This window comes from Acanthochromis polyacanthus, chromosome 13 (genome assembly GCF_021347895.1).
Source record: "Acanthochromis polyacanthus isolate Apoly-LR-REF ecotype Palm Island chromosome 13, KAUST_Apoly_ChrSc, whole genome shotgun sequence".
In the NCBI taxonomy this organism is placed as follows: Eukaryota; Metazoa; Chordata; class Actinopteri; family Pomacentridae; genus Acanthochromis; species Acanthochromis polyacanthus.
The window spans coordinates 30,650,051-30,666,434 of NC_067125.1; the positions used below are offsets into that span (position 1 = coordinate 30,650,051).

General features: G+C 40.6%; 1 protein-coding gene across 1 annotated transcript in view; it reads right to left on the reverse strand.

The window, feature by feature from the left end:
• The window catches only part of robo1 (roundabout, axon guidance receptor, homolog 1 (Drosophila)), a 240,165-nt gene extending 228,672 nt beyond the window's left edge, over window positions 1–11,493 (reverse strand). Inside the window, 1 exon segment of the mRNA XM_022192120.2 lies at window positions 11,102–11,493. The gene's annotated coding sequence lies outside the window, so the exon portion shown is untranslated.
• Between the last annotated feature and the right edge of the window lie 4,891 nt (window positions 11,494–16,384).

The following is a 16,384-nucleotide window of genomic DNA, read 5'->3' on the forward strand; positions in this document are numbered from 1 at the left end:
AAACTAAAAATATACTTTAAAAGGCACCTGATGAGGAAAAAGATGTTACCGATTGTCATAAGTTCCGCATCTTTTAATGCGATCCAGTAAAGTTATAGACAGAGTATACACGCTGCTCTATTATTATATTTGCTTGAGTCATTCATAAAAGCTTTTGAAAGGGCATTTTGCTACTGAGGGGTCACAAAAGGTTAAATAAAAAAGATCACTTCTGAGTGTTGGAGACAAAATGAAAGAGCCATTTATAGCACTCATACCACACAGAGCAAAAGGGGAAATGCAGGTGTTTCTGTTTATAGAAGTCAATACATGGACAAGCAGTAATTTGTCAGTCTCAAAGTACAAGATAATTATAGATATGGAAGTCTAACATGCTCAAGTAGGGCCAAATGGAAGAAACGATAAAAGCAGAATCACTAGAAACAATTTTTAAGGAATAAATAAGGTAGATTAACCTTGCTTCTCTAACGCCTCTAATGCCTAGTTTGTATTAATTTGTACTTAGGGGCTACTTTGTGAATTTACAACGTGCATACCATCACTGTAATGTGGGACAGCAGAATTTTTACATAATATTTAATACATAAAATTAAGATAAATGGCTGATAAATATGGCTGAAAATCAGTTTGGTCTCTCTACTGGCCTCAATATGATGCAAAAACCATTATCATTTCTCTTTAATCTATCTCAAGAAGGACAGACTTCATTCTTCAGACAGACTGAAAAAAATCCACTTGTTTTTTCATAGTGGAAGTGGAAGAAGACAACTAGCTGCATATTGAAATCTACTTTTATAACATACACGCCTACAATACTGTCTGTTTCAGTCATTCAGAGACACTCAACAATTGACCACCAGCAGAACAATGCAATTAATATCCCAGTTACATCAAAGGAGGAGCACCAACAGTTGGGCTGCCTAAAAATGACATTGGTTTGTTGGCATTCTTGCATTCTCTGAGAGTCAGTACTTACTATAAGAAGAGGAGGCTGTGTACCTTCATGGATTAAGAATGAGTTTATAAATAAGTTGTACAAATTTCTACTAAGCAGAGTTAAAGTATGTAAATATTTACCCGCATCAAAAGATAAATAACAGCCCAAGGCTTGCATGAAAAGCGGCAGACTCCACATGGAAAATAGTCATATTTAAGAGTTGTTATAATATATACACTCCGGTCAAAAGTTTGGACACACCTTCTCATTCAATGTTTTTTCTATACTTGTACTACTTTCTACATTGTAGATACATGCTGAAGACATCAGAACTATGAAGCAAGATAAATGGAATTGTGTAGTAAACAAACAATTGAGAAATAACTCTAAATATGTTTTATACTTTAGATTCCTCAAAGTAGCTCAAAGTTTGTAAGTAGGTTTTTGCCATGAAAATAGTCTCTTCTTGCTTTAAAATGTATTGGATGTAAGTCTACAAAGTTGCCTCCTTTAGAATGTCCAGATCTCCACTTCTATCTCCATCCGTCTCTCCATTGCATCTGAAAAACACCATCTCACCTACAACGCTGCTAAAACTATGAAAAACTATGCTACTATGTGCTGTATTAGGGCAGTTCTGAACAGGAATCCCGGTACATTAAACTCCACCCTGCAAGCTGACTGAATCCTGATGCTTGTTTCATATTAAACCATGTCAGGTTGAATCTGTGTTTTTGAGACTTATCAGTTACTGTGGTTTCAAGATGCTAATGATCAGCCATAGAATTGACAGCTCAAGTTATTCATAATATTTTTGGCATAAAAAAACTCCATATGGACAGGATAATAAGGTAAAAAGAATAATTTTCATTGATGGGAATCTGTATGAGAGCAACACACTAAAGATACCAAGTTATAGATAATAAATGTAACTTAAACAAAGAATCAAAACATGTGTGCAGAAGTTCGTCAACTGACCGGAAAAGAAAAATTCAAGACGGTAAAATGGAAAAAGAACAATGATTTCTGTATTGTGACGCGTCCTATGGACTTGCAGTTTATCCGTCATGAGTACTAATTTGTTGCTCTTTATTCATGTATTTTTATGACTTCCTCTAAAAGAAGACAACAAACACTTGCACCAGTGTTTCTGTACACAAATTCACGTGAACAGACACGAAGAAACCCATATGAGAAGACACAGATAAACACAGACACTCAAACTAGCAGACAGACACAGAGGGTATTCCTGTCTCCTGCACCCTGATGTAGATGGATGTCCCTGGCTGCTGATCCTGAATCTACATTAGGTCATTACAATAAGCAGCGAGGCCCCAACGAAACCCGCAAAGTGGAGGGAGCAGAGCAGCTCGGGAGGAGAACTACTCTCCCAGCCCTGTGGGGAAAACAACCCTGACACAGTCATCTGTCTTAGTTACACAGGAGTTAGACCTACTGACACATACACAGAGGAGCCGTGCCAGCCCATGCAATCTCTGCTGCTTTGTTATGATACCGCATTAAAGGGACTAATAGAGTGCATCTAAAAATATTGAAAATATCACAAGGGGGGAAAAGGAGGTTTAGGTGAATATAATTGATGACAAAAGTATCAGGCTAGTGGGGGCTGTTGGTCAGCTGGTCCAAGGTTAGAAATAACCTCGCTACAGCACAGGTGACTTCTGACCCTGGGCGTCAGGTGAAGGTAATGCAGAGAGGTTGGACCAGGTCATGACAGAGAGACAGGCAGCGATGGAAAGTCTGAAGAGGAGGAGGTGGGAGGGAGAAAAGGCGGGACAAGGGCGTCACTGCAGTGAGCTCTCACTCAGTCACCCCGAGGCTGGCTGTGTTTACGGAGCCGTCAGTCACGTGGTGGGGCCTCTCTCAGGGGACACGGGCCACCGGGGCGATGAGAAAATAATAGCTCCTTCTGTCAGAGCTTCAAGGGACAGGGGTCTGATGGACACCACTGGGAATTAGACCCAGCCTTTGGGACACATCCCATCCTACACTTAAACACAGGCAGGACAGATACCCACAGAAGGAATGAGGAACAAGAAAACCATCACAGTCTTGCCAGTGATATTGATATTCATATTAGGAGCCCTAAATATTTGTGATGAAGTCTTTACACTTGCTGAGTAAACAAAATGGATTTTTGGAAGGTCACTAACGATGATGCAGCTTTCACTTTCTATCAAAATGACCTAATATTATGGTGATAATATATCTGTGATCAGGAACTTTTCTGGAAACTAAAACTTCAAGAACTGACTCACAAAATGTCAGCCATTTACATCCAAGAAATACTGAAATTCTCAGAAGCCCGGTCAGAAAATAGATGTTTGTCTGCTGGATTTGATTTAAGGACAGTAAAGCTTGTCAGTGCAATGTTTGCCAACTCTAAAATCAAGAATGCCTGGCCCTCCTCAAACACATCAACAAAGAGAGTTCTCAAAGTGCAATTGAGCTTCACAATACAAAAACGGCAGACGGGCGACAAATGTGATTGATTTCCTATCTCGGAATATTTTCAAGTCTCTGTGAGTTAATTTTCATATTGAGGTGAAATGAATAGCAATCCATGGCAGCCTGGCAGGATGGAGATCAATTTTTTAAAATTGTTCTATGTTTTGGAAGATAGCCATGTGCGGAGTATACACAGTTTGCAGTTAATGGAGGAAAACTATTGGTTTGCATCAAAAGCAAGCAGTGCCAGATTTGACATAAAGCTGTCGTCACCTTTGCTCCACAAGGACGAGTCAGCATAAAGAAATGCAGTCCCACTGTAAAAGACAGCTTCAGTATGGCCCTCGGTGATGAGCAGGATTAGAAACCACTGCTCCATCCATAAAATCAGACTTTAAATCAGGCTGAACCTCCATTAAAGGGTTGAAAGATAGCCTAGTGGAGCTCATCATTAGTACAAACACTCAGAAATCATGGGGTAGCATCTGTTTTCAGCACATCCTCCCACATCAATGCTCAGAGCAGTAGGCCTCGGGGAAGGGGGGCGTACAGACGACTATTCCCCTGTCCCTTACCATGAATAACAATCTCTACCTCCAGGTAATTAAAGGGGACAAACGATGTCCACAGGGCCACACCAACCCATCATTAAGGAAAGCAACTATTGCAGGATGTGTACACACACAAGGAGAAAGAGACTCTGACAATCATCCAGGAAACATAATGGCAATTGATTTTGCGTGGGAAGAGAGCACATTTCAATATATCTATCGTACAGATTAATCCATGTATCTTTTCTTTTTGTCTGCCTGTGTTACTGCAATGCTGCACATTTTAAGCTTTGTTCTTAGCTGCCTCAAAGGGGGTGTCTGCTGCCTTTGTCTCTGCTGGGAGCCCAGACAAGATGATGTGCTTCTTACTCATGACCTGGCCTGTGTTGCGGGTTACCGCTGATCCCACAGGCTGCATACACAAGACACACTACAAAGACTAGCAGAGGCACACAAAAATAGATCCGTATACATCCTCACTGCTCACAGATTATTCATGATCATGCATGGAAGTGAATTTATACAAACACATCATGTGAAATAATGCACACGCAGAGTACATTTGACGTTGTTGCAAAATTAGAGCAGCACAGACATCTGAGACACAGACAGACAATATACGCCAGCCGACTGTGTACTCTTCCTCATCCCCTTTGGAACTGAGTATTGACATCAAACACTGAGCCACTGCTGAGCACGCACAAACTCAGTCACTATGTTTAAAGATACTGCATGAGACAAACAACAGCATGCAAATAACAGCCGGCATCCTGAATCCAAGCTAACATGGACAAGCTGCAGAAGTGACCTTGCTGTGGTTTTTGTGTTCTTGAAGAATTTGTTGTCCATTTTTGTCAATGTTGCACAATAAAAGGCACATTCGTCATGCTAATATGTGCGTTACATGCAACACAGAGAGAACGTGTCAAGCCTGGAGACTGAGCTCCTCTCCCCCTAAGAAATAGAAAAGCAGTCACTGCACCTAGGCATCAGTGATATCCGAGGCACTTGAAAGGGAGAAAGTAGAGCTAGAGGAGAAGGAGGCGGCAGAGGGAGAGAGAGAATGAATGGGGTGACACTCTTTTGATAAGAAAAATGTGGTCTTGAGTAGCCCTTTGCTGTCTCAGCCCAACACTTCAAACTGTGTCCAATTGCAGGACAGTCCCAAATCAAAAGACACTTTAAAAACACCCCAAGTACAGCTCAGAGCCTCCCACCGGGATCCAAGCTGTTTTATGACTTTAAAACCTGCTAAATAATGCAGCACCGTACAGCAAGAAGAATCACAAAATAATAGACCACAGACATTCTGCCAAATGCTGGACAGTGTTAGTTCCATCAATGTAGGGTATGTCCACACTCTAAAGTGGAGTTTTGTCACAACATGTTACAGTAAGCTCAGAGTAGAGTAAAAAAAAAAAAAAACATTAAGACATGGTACATAGTATCCAGGAAACTGTACTTTTATTCTGCACCTAAGGTGACAATTGGACTTTATTGGTTATTTTATTGTTTACCTTAGTTTCCTCAGTTTTTGTTTCAGAAAACATTGCAACTTCTGTGCATACTGTAGCCCCTTTCAGTCATGTACTCCTTTCCATTAATCTGACGGTATGTGAACATGCTGGCTTTATGTCTAAATTGGAAACTTTATTAGTAAAAGTTGTTTCAACATTACTACGTCGGATGTGACAACATTTACATATCCCTTTTTAACATAAGCCGCAAGTGTGTGTCAATGCATTAATTTCACGCACATTTACTTTAGCTGTGTGCAGCAATAATGTGAGGCTTTTCCACATTTCAGCACCAATATTGGTCCAAAAACATCTGAGAAACAAAAGATAATGCTTGTGTATCTAAATCACAAAATGTCTTTCTTTTATGTATTCCAAAGTAAGACGTCCATAAAGTAAAACTTTCCTGCAATAAATTCAAAGTCTGTAACAGGTCAGATTAATGAGACTCAGGAGATTATGTTCAGTTTGTTGCTTGAAGCCGTTTGTAGGAGTCTTTCCTCTGAGATTATCAAATGCCTCAGACAGCAGCAAGATCCATATGAGCATCTCCAAAGCTAGACAGCTGCATACATTTAGGTATATAGAAGAGCAGCAGTAACTTCATTATAACTTGCAGTTACCCCACACATGGAAACTGGATGATCCAACTCCAAGTTACACTGTTTTCTTTACTATAGGTGAGTCCAAGTCCATAACCTATGTTAGTTGAATCAGTTGGTATATCAAAACTATCCTTAGGTTGAGTCTGGAGATTCATCATAGCTGTCTATAAAGCTGCATCAATTTTACTGTTGGTAAAGTAGTAGATTATCAATGTCCAGTATTGTTTGTAGGAGAATATTGTGTGTATATTGTGGCAGTATCTTTCTGTAACTGTCCTGAATATGTCTGAACGAAGCCATTACGAACATTAACACAAAAGTGATCTGTGTTTAATACCAGAATTTTTGCAGATTATTGAAACCAGCAAAGTCTGATAAGGGTTTAAGGTTCAGGGTGGGCGTTGCTAAGAGACGTCCAAGATGACACCGAAGTTCAGTAACTTTTTCAACAACACATATCTGGTCATAAACTACTATTGGTTTAACACACTCGTATCTTATCAACAAATGAAGCGAATTATACTGGTAAGTTCAGAATTCATTCAGAATGTGGAAGCTAAGGTAAACTAACTCACTTTCACTGAAGAAGCGAACGAAGGCGAGCTAGCTTAGCGTGCTAACGTTAGCATTGATTATTACCTGCTGCGTCGAAGGCTCCAGTTCACCCGGCGTTAGCTTGGCCCCATATTATACAACGGAGAGGCTGTTTAGTTTGTGGTAGCTGTCTGTTTTTCCTCGGGTGCAGCGGTAGGGATGGAAAATGACTAAATAACTGTGAAAACTTGCAGCAAGGAAAATAGCTTTTGCAGTCCTCCATGATTTCGACCAAAACACACCTGACCACACACCTGCCAATCTAATTAGTAACGCTAATTAAGGTGGCGCTGTCAGACAGGAAACATCATTTTTGTGACTGCAACCAAAACAAAAGAACATGCAGCACTATTTTAATATTAGCAGAATTTTTGCCCTTTAGCATGAATTAAATGTAATTTCAGTTTGGCTTTAACCTTTAGGATACTGTAAAACTAGAAACACTATTTGTTACCCATTATCTCAAAGGTTGACAGTGAGCAGCAGAGGCTGTTTGCATCCACAGAATGGTTTTCTGAGCATTTAAATTTGTCTGTAAGCTTTTTGGTATAAGGAAGCCTTGTTCACACTGAGGAGGCTGACAGGCCAGGAGCTTATCGCCTGATGCAGGGGCATGAAGCAGCTTACAGCAGGTGTACAACTCAAACCTCATGAGAAGACAGCAGTCTATCACAAAGGCTTACTCCCAGTACATTTGCTTTAATACTAAGTGGCAAGCAACTGAGGAATTGCTCCCATATTTTCAAAATGTAACATTTGCTATAGTGAGGCGGGCGTGGGCGCGAGTGTCTTAGTGCCAACTGCTGCTGATCGAAATCATACTTTTTGGTGGGTCGCATTACTCTGAGTTGTAGAGCAGTAAATGCACAGTTATCCTGAGACAAATCATAGAGTACACTCACTCTCAGCCACATTTTCCATCTCTTCCATTTCACACTTTATGGAGCTGTACATCGGTATGACATTACAGATTTGGGGACAGAACGAATTCCTCTTCCGTGACAGAATGTTCATACAGTAAATACAAACCAAAACCGGCCCAGCAAACAGTAATATGTGAAAGCAGAAAATCAGTAATAGCCATCATTAATAAAACCGCAGAGCCATCAGTATCCCCACACTTTGATATACACTATATGCATTTATACCATGACCAGAAATGGGAAAAATCTGAGTGTTTGAAAGTGAGTGATGCATATGCAATCTGCAAGCACATACACACACCGAGTGTATTATGAGGGATTTTTGTAAAGCAATCTCCCAGGTACTTAACAGCATCAATCTCCATGTGGTGCTTCAGATTGTCTGTTTGATTTACACAACACTGAATCTCCTTGAGAGGCAACCATAGATATCTTAATCCACACCTTTGATCACCATCTCCACTATCCTATTCTCACTCTTCCCGACAGCATCCATCCTCTCCTCCTTTCACTGTTGTTGCTGTTATTCTCATTTCACATACAGATGTAAAATAGAAACACGTTCTGTGATAATAATGATGTGAACATTTCAATTTTCATTGGTCTTAAAGGATTATTTCAGGAATAATTGTTAAATTAATATTCAAATAAATGTAAAGCTGCCCTTGTGGCATATATTAAATCTAGAAAAAGTGATTACACATTGTAATCCTCTTCCACTGTGTCCCCACCTGCAGATGAATGACAAAATCCAACCAGTAAACGCACCCTTACTCCCTCCAGACATGACTAATTGACTTGCCACCATGGGTGACTGACATGCCATCCAGAGGGCACAATAATGGCCGTGTCATGAGGGAATGATGAGACCTGCCGACAGCTAGCAGCGCTCGACCTTTTTGCATGTGAGGTCGGGTGTCAGAGGGAACAGGATCCCCCTTGTTGTCGGACCCACAGCCTCGGGGCTCTGTGGGGATGAGCCACAGCTGACGGCGAACTGGAGTTTTTCAATCAAGCAGCCGTGCAGGACAGTGATTTCATTCGGTGTGACAGTGGAATGAAAAATAAAAACAATAAAATAGAAATCAATCGTCAGCAGCCTCGGGGGCATTCAAACGTCTTGAGGGCGGAAGGAAGGTGAAGGAGAATGATGGTAACTTCCTCTATCATTTTCACCTAACAAAAGGTTATGATTCTGTTTGTTTCTATAGCTGGAATGTTTTCTATCCTGCAAATACCTGCGGTTTGGAGTTTGGTTTGTTGTGTTGTTAAAATCGTTTCCGGTCCTCTTTTGAATAACTGAGTCTTTTTACAAACAGGGAAAGAGATTGCAAACACAATCATAATTCTGCATTGCAGTTCTGGGGGATTTGTGGGAGAAAAGCCTGTGTGCTTTTCAAGGAATCTTTATTCACACGTTCGTTGGTGTTGTTGGTTTTGCATGCTGGGTATTAATGTCTTATTCACTTTCTACCTCCTGTCTTATTTCCAAATATCACTAATCCTGTTAGATGAAATCTATTAATGTTCTGCTTTGGCTGCCACACACCAAATTCCAACTCTGCCAATAAGCCCCAAATTTGCCATGAAGGCATATCTGGCCCGCCTCTCTGGATTAAAAGATTTAGTGAGGCAACCACAGACGTGTGACCAGCAGTTCACAGTGGGCAAAGTCACCCATTCCACAAACAAAAGCAAGAATAAGCTGCAAATAAAGTGATTTTCATTCCAGCTATTATTCCCCTTCAATATGCCCCTAATTTCTCATTCATTCCTGTATTGTATCTGATCTCAGTTTTTGGACTTAATTAGCACCATTTTGATCCAGTGTGATGCATCCCATTCAGCATGTGGTCATGACAAAGAAAATGATAACATACTGACGTGTGGAGCAGATGTGCAGTGAAAAGGAGGAGATAAGATTACAGCCAAAGAAGCAAAATTATTCTTCAAAAGCCTCTTTCCTCGTAATATAATAAATGCAAAACAAACACAAAAGAATAATTGATAATTGAATTCTGCTAATACAGCAGGAGGAGACTGATAAAATTATTGTCCTATAAATCTTACTATGGCCATTAATAATTACTTGAAGCAAAGTTTTCTCTGCAAAATAGGCAGAAAATGTGAGCTTATGATGTAAAGTGAAAGCAAAGCAATGATAATGAAAATCCAACCACCTCCCATCATCGCTACAAGTGAAGAATGAGCAGATAGATAAAGAAAAGAAATAGAGAATGCCTGGAAAGCCGATCAGTCTGTTAAGTACCACTGAGCTAAATGCTGCCAAGACTGGTCAGACTTCCACACAGTATCACAAAGGGCTGACTACATCACAGTCTGGAGCATGAGGAGAGAAAACATGAAGCGATGCCACAGCAGCAGCAGCAGCAGCAGCAGCAGTAGCAGTGTGGATGGCTCTCCACCTGTCTACAGAAATCCTCACAGCCATGTTGTAAATCTCAGAGAAGTGCAGAGTGCCGGATTAATGATAAGAGCAATCACAGGCAGGAGGCTGTTCACAGTGGGTGACAATCACATAGCAGCCTGGTACACATGTTTGGACAAGACGTGAAAGAAGAGCCCAGTCAGGGGGAAAATAAAACACACAGACATGCAAAACCGTTCACTTTTGTCTGAATATGTGCCAAAAGTTCATATGATAGCCAATTTATAGCAAGGCAAAGTCCCTGAAAAGACTGAAAACTGTAACACTGGTTTCACTGACATTGTGAATATATTGCATAACCATACAATATGATTCTGTACCCTAAATCTTGATATTAATTTAACAGATAGAGACCTTTGATGACAGCTTTTTAATTCCTCCTGTGCTCATTCAAATCATATTGATCCATCCTCCCTCAGTGTCCGGTGCAGTCCCTGCCGAGATGCTGCTTTCAGTGCAGCAACTCTGTACTGGCTGCACAACTCAAAGATCCTTCACCTCCTGCAGGTAGATTCATAAAGAATCCCTGAAGGTGGATTTATAAATCTTAAATTCCTACAGCCCAACCACATGTGCGCACAGCTTCAGTCCACTCCCTGCTCTCCTGTGATGCGACAAGCCATGTGGCCAGTTGGGAAACTTTCAGCACCGCAGAGAGCGAACAGCTCCGCGACAGCAGTCCTGTCAGTCTGTCAGTCAACAGGCTGCTCTGACAAGTAACACACACACACACCTGTCAAAGCAGGCGCCTTCACAATAAAATGCTGCTTTTGATGTATCCAGAAGATCTGCTTGTACGAGTAAACTATCTTGCTTTGCGCACTGTGAGGATTTGCGTAAAGGCAGCGGGATTTACGCATAGCCTGATCCGAGCCTGTGTGCCTATGCAGTGTCTGTAGTGAGCAGAACTGCAGCCCAGCCGGAGTGAATCATACAGACAGCACTGCACAGCAAGTCTCCACACCGGCAGAAAGAGCAACACGCACCATTTTTTCCTCCACCAAACTGCGCTCTTTAACGCACTCTTCTCACACACGCGAGTTAAAATCAACTCACCTCTCCAAAACGATGCTGCCGCGCGTGTTTGCCACTTAAAAGCAGAAGTGATCCATACCGGCGTGTCCGGAAAAACTTTTAGCCGCTGTTGGGAACGAAACCCGGGGAAGATGCACAACCTACAAACCAGTGATCGAGAGAGTGGCTGCCTGGTTATCCTTCTGTCTAGAAACAAACCATCGGAAACCAAAGCGGAGTCCTTTTGGGTGAAGCTTATCCTTCGGGGTGGAAAAGAAAAAGAATATCCTGTGCCGTTTTGTACAGTGCGGGTTCAGTGCAGCGGTGGAGAGCCAGCGCATACAAATGTGTCCATGCTTCTCCTGCAGGGAGCAGCCGCGTCAGGCTCGCTGGGTCCTAAAGCTGCGCTAAACTAATGACACCGCTATCAACCCCTGTGTCTGTCAGGCGACTGCAACGAAGCAGCCTCCTGAAATGACCGGTTTTCACATGACAACACTTAAAAATGTCTCAATTGTAACGCTTCCAACCCCTAAACCCTCATGTAAAATGTATCAAACTCAAACCTTTTACTGAATAATGTGTTGTTTTCTTATAGAATTATGTTTTTATTCTACTTTGTTCCAAGAGATCAGTTATTTCTAGAAGGATTTCAACATGAAACACTGTTGGTCTAATTTGCCAAATAAAAATGAATGAAATAACTTGCTCAGATGAATCTTTTGCACTTGATGCATTTCATTCAAAAGCAGTTTAGGGGTCAAAAACTAAACTGGTCCATCATCAGTTGTAAGAAACAGCAATGTCTGGAGAAGCCATTTATGGATACAATACAGGTTATCATGTTTGGCTCACTAACTCATCCCATCCAAAAAACAAATCATTTTATTCACCCCTGCACTGGGATGACAGCTCAGTGTCTACCAACACTGCTGCTTCTCCCACTGGCTAAAATAGTATTATTGGAAATTGATTGCACTTTGCATATTCAATGTGTGGGCAACTGGACAAAACCAACGCACTTCATTTATGCGCACACGGCATCATATGCGCAAAGGCGTTGGGTCAGGTCTAAAAAATAGGAGGGTGTGACGTTTAATTGTTGTCCTCTCAGTTGCATTACTCATCTCATGCATTTTAAACAGCTTTGCAAAACACAGTGATGCATGATGAAAACATCTCCAAATTAAAAAAAAAAAAAGGATTCTCTGCTGGTATCTGCATGTGGTAGGTTGTCATTCTTACATTTTTTTTTAACTTTGTTAGATGTATAATCATGTTAAATAAGTAGAATTTTGTGCAGTAACCCCCTCCATCCTTGGATAATAATGGGCGGTTGGTAAAAAGTGTCTGATCCAAGAAGCCTATTTCAGAGTCTTTATTAGTCTTTAAGTGTTTTGCTCCTTCAGAAAACCCACCACTTTTCACAGTTTATTATACAAAACACTATTGGCAAATCTTCAGATTTAATGCATATCTGTTTGTAATCTGTCGTGCTTAAAGAGGAAAATCCTTTTCTACCCTCCTCTGTAAAAGGAAAATGTTGCAAGGACAAAAGATTCTATTTGTCTTCAGAATTGAATTTCTTTATTGATGCATTTATGTATTCCATCATCCTCTTGAATCAGTCCATCTATTCATGCATTATGCCTTCCATTTCTTTTCCTTCCTGTTTGGTGATTCACTTGCCAAGCCATTTTGCACTCCAGTATTTGTATTCCTTTATTTATTTATTTATTTTTTACAATCTCATGTATTTCTATAAGGGTAAATATGAACATAACCTCTCCTCCTGTCAATCATGGCAGATGCTGGCTTCTTGGAATGACTTGAACAGACATTCGGGCTGCAGCTCTTCCCTCCCTGCATCTTAACACGTTGGTCCAGTGTGTCCAGAGAGGGAGAGGGGTCACATCCAGAGGGAACAGGGAACACCAGTCAATCTTAATTCTACTCACAAACTCATAATCCAACACTTGGACCTGTGGAGAACCTCGTCCTCTTCGAGCTGCATATGGTGTCTGTTAGGCAGCAGTGCCAAGCAGGTCAGTGCTTCACGTCTAAATTGATCTAAAAGCACCCTAATGATAAGATGTGCTGTCTGTTCAGTTGTTTAATAACAATTATGCATCATTATATTTGGGGCTAATTAATTTCAAGGTCTTTGTATGGAGGTTAACTTGACAAATGGCCGTCAATATTGAATTGGACAACTGCATACTGCTGGAGTGAAGTGGTTTATTACGGCAACTCGCCAGTGAGCAGTAAAGGTGTATAATACAGGAAATCTGATGAGGCTCTGCTGTGGCAAAATCCACTATTAGATAGCTGTAATAATAACAGAACAATAACTAGATGTTGCTTTTCTGTTAAGTGATTTAGTTTATTTATATTAATTTATTGCAAAAAGGGCAACACAAAATGCTTTCCAGGGTCATAAATTTCCATAACTTACATTGTTGTGTAAAACTGATATTGGTATTAATATTTTTTTTAGCCAAAATCTTGATTGAGCATATATTAACATTTTATGATAAATTAGGGGTAAAAAGAATGGACAAAAACTGAAAATGCTCTCTAAGTATATGTAGTCAAACTGTGTAAGAAACCATGATCCTACCAAACTGATAGATGGAAGAAGGGCTGACTCATGTCAAAATATTTTCAAATCTGAGCATTGTTAACTTGAAAAACTAACAGAGAAACTGAGAAGTGTAGCATCCTAGTTATCCATTCAACTATTCCAGGATTTAACTAGCATTAGTGGATATTTTTGGCCACTTTTGGGTGCTGTGGAACTAGCTGAAAAACACATCATCACCTTATAATGTCATTATACAGATACATGAAGTTAAACTGAAATCATGTTTCTGGCAGCCCGATTAACGAAAGTCTGACAGTCACATTCTTTTCTGTATTTGGTTTCCATTCTCTTTGCTTTCATCAGCTAATTGCTGACTTTGTTTTCCTGTAAAAGTGCATGTAACATACAAAAAACTAGCCTGCGTTTCAAAATGTAGTTGACGAGAGCAGAATCGTGGGTTGGAAAACCACACTATAAAAGTTAAATGCTACATAAAACTGATGGAAGCTGCAGAGGTAGGGGATAATTCTCTGTGTGTGTCACTGTAAATGACCCCTCCTACATCATACACGGTCAACTGATCCACTGTGAATAAATAAAAGCTTTGGGACTAAAGGTATTTCAAAAAGATGAAGTAAAAATTATAAAACATCAGTCGCATTATAGTTTAGAATCATATATGTTCAAATTATCTGTAGTTCCGCTCCAAGTAAATTCATTTTTATCCATACACTGTCATTTCTCGAGCCAGTGAGATGCCATTGTGGGTCCTGCAATATGTCAGAATGTGATGTTGAAAGGCAGCTAAAGTTCAGATCCATTTACATTCACTCGGTGTTCCTGGATGGAGAAGAAAACTGAGGAGTCAGCTGCTGAGACCATGCTTGATATGCAGGATAAGCGCCTGCATCTGCAACTTGTTAATCATATAAAAACAAGAAAGCAATGACACGCAATGAGGTCAAGCATCAGTCTTGAATAAAGAGAATAATACTCTGATAATCTTTTATTCATTATTTGTCCAAGCACACAGGTGCTGCTGCGGGGAAAGAGCCATGTATGATTCAGGTTTTTACACAGCATAAATATTAACAGATTACAGATGAAATTGCACTCTTGTGTTGATAGAATATCTGTGCATGGGATCAAGAAAAGAGCCGCTATAGTTGGTGTGATAACTTATGCAAACCACTGTCTCACACATTGCCTTGAGCCTTGCTGGTGTGGCAGCTGGTAGGTGGGAGAGTGTGACATGAGACTTTTCACTGGTATTAACACGACTTTTACCCGAGATCTCATCAAGCATCTATTCTTTTATTTTGTTTAGAGATGATGCACCATCAGGTATAACCGCCACCTGCATACTAAGGTCTGAATTTCACAGGTACTTGATGGAATGATGAATGGAATGAATGTTACGCTTCTGTTCAGCTACCTTGCAGCAACACTTCTTAAGATTTCAGTGTGTATGTCTGTGTGTGTGTGTGTGTGTGTGTGTGTGTGTGTGTGTGTGTGTGTGTGTGTGTGTGTGTGTGTGTGCGCGTGCGTGCGTGCGTGCGTGCGTGCGTGCGTGCGTGCGTGCGTGCGTGCGTGCGTGCGTGCGTGCGTGCGTGCGTGCGTGTGTGTGTGTTTGTTTCAGTAAGGAGAACAGATGGAGAGAAAACAGAAGCAGTTGCAGATGGGCACTGGTTGACTTGAACATTAACTTGTAGACACACCAACAGGTCAGCTTTCCAGGAAGACTGCCACATGTTCAGCCTAACCGGCCAAAAATATCATGCTGCTATTCAGATGCTGAAATGCTTCAATCCACATGCACACTCACACACTGAATAATGAGAGCACAGCACAGATACACCTGAGTGTTCTTCTGGTGTAACAGGTCTGACAATCAGTGTATAAATATCTGCTTTCAAAACAGGAATCCTGATTAAAACACAAGGTAGGTCTGAGAGAGTAAATCTTGTTTCCACATGAGCTGCAAATAAAATAGTGGTTACAGCTGCAGTACTGTACCTGATGGGTAAAGAGAGAAAAGTCTAAATATTTGAAGTGCATCCTCTCTGAACAATATAGAGCCAAAGCTTGTGCAGTTGAAAAAAACATGAGTTAGATAGTAGCTTTTGATCAGCTCACATCAGGCAGATGTTTCTCTCCTTATTAGGAGGTGATATTTTGGAATAATATGGAAATACTCAAAGCCGTTTGTAGTTGTAGTGAGAAAAATACTGCAGGTTGTTTGTTTATAGGTGCATAGGGCTGTGCAAGGAAGTGACTTACAACATTATACTATCGCCTTTACTTCATAGCGTATGGTATTTTTGTAGTACAAACTAATCTACAATACTAAATATATTTAAGAAAATCCAGCAGAAAATCCCATTTTTGAAACTTATGAAGAAAAAGCCCTGGAAATGTATCTTAACACATTATGAAGCTTCTCATTCTAGTTTTATAGTCCGCTCAGATTTAACAGTGAGCACAATAGTTTGGTGTCATTTCAAAGTCAAGAAAGCCACAAACTGGCACAAAGCTGAATAGCAAGAAAGCAAAACTGCAGATTTAAAGGCAAGCAGGAAAAAAAAAGAAGCCAAAGAACCATTAAAAGGCACCGCATGACAACGCATTACCCAGTAAAATGCTGGAAGCTCAGCTACAGTTACTACAGTTCAACTACAGCTTCATGGACCAGCCACCATGATTGTTTTTAGCAAACATGCACCTGAATAAAGGGAAGCTGC